The sequence below is a fragment of the Arachis ipaensis genome, chromosome B06, assembly GCF_000816755.2.
Source record: "Arachis ipaensis cultivar K30076 chromosome B06, Araip1.1, whole genome shotgun sequence".
Taxonomy (NCBI): domain Eukaryota; kingdom Viridiplantae; phylum Streptophyta; class Magnoliopsida; order Fabales; family Fabaceae; genus Arachis; species Arachis ipaensis.
Window position 1 is genome coordinate 14,677,454 of NC_029790.2, and position 1,593 is coordinate 14,679,046.

A 1,593-nucleotide genomic window follows, 5' to 3' on the forward strand; every position below is an offset into this window, starting at 1 on the left:
AAACTATTCAAATTCACCCAACGACCTTTTTAGATACCCTTCGCCTGAAATGAAGAGAAAAATAGCTCCACTGATGGAATTTCTTCCAAAAACTCTATAAGAATTTCAAACGCACGAAGAAAAGCCCACCCATTGGGATGCAGTTGAGAAGGTGCGCAGTTCAATTGCTTCAGCACCTGACACTGAAAATCACTAAAGGGAAGTTTCACCCTCAGTTCCTCCAACACACAGCTATACATAAAGAAATGTTCAAAACCCTCTCCCTGTGAAAAATCCTGTCATTTTAAGAGCATGGGAGTAACTCCAATCGTACTCCAGAATCAGTCCTCACAACCCTAGCCTTGTCTATCTCATTCACAGCACCCACATTCAGAAATAATGAAACACGACTCCTCACATCATCATTTACCCAGTCATAAGACCAATCTATCTTTCCCTTTTTCTCTTTCTCAAAACCCATTAGAGATTAGCAGTGAAGAAGAAGAACAGAAAATGAACCACAGAATCTTAACTGAGATAACAACAAAAAGGATCAACACATACCTTTTTTACTCATTTTTTCGTTCCAAATGCCTCAGAAAAAATAATGCAGCAAACATGCAAACCTTCAGGATTCCAAAGTGTTTTAATTAACACACTTAAACTGAAATATTGGTTCCAGTTCCTCCTATCTAATCAGTTACATCAAACCCAATGAGTCTGCATTGGAAACACGCACCCTCATTAAACTTTCATTTATCTTTTTCTCTCTCCTAATCATGTCAATCTATAGTTTCAATAAATGTTCAATAAAGCACCTTGATCTGGGGGCTCCAAGGGCAACCCAAACTTGCCGAACTATACCCTCCCTCAATAACCGACTCATAACTCATTAAAAGCTCAACAGGCTTCATTAAACATATTCCCAGGCTAAGCTTGGGGGCTATGATCCGGTCGTTACATATCCAAGGTTATAACTCGGCATTATGTGTCATAAGTCGGCAAGCTGGCATTATAATTCGGCATTTTAAATAATCTCAACGGACCACATCTTGGAATCGAAACGTCGGATTAGATTTCATCACCCTATTATTACTCTTCAATTTAGACAATAAAATAGATGCATAACCGACATGTTCGTCTTCAGTTATAAAAGGTATAGTCTTCTATTCCTTATGGACATTGAATTCTCAATACTAACTTAAGTTTCGAAGTGTCTTTGCAGGTACACTTCCCCCTTATTTCTTATTCACACTCTGCACGATTGGACATCCCCTCAGGCGTGAAGCTCGAACTTTCTCAAGGCTCATAGATCGGCACCGAAGATAACAATTCGGCACTGGATTTTCCTTCAGGTATCCACACAGGAACAGTAAGTATGCTGTATGCACCATGAAGCAGGAAGAAGCCATTGGAGCTAGTAATGCAAGTGTGCAGCAATAATAAGGAGACAGAGTAACTTCAGAGCGTTAAAAAAAAAACTAACTATATTAATATTTTATAATAAATATTATAAACAATATATTTATATTAAATTCACAATTATGATCAAATTTTATAATTATAATAATCAAATTATATTTGTATTTATAGTTAAAAGATTTATAATTATGA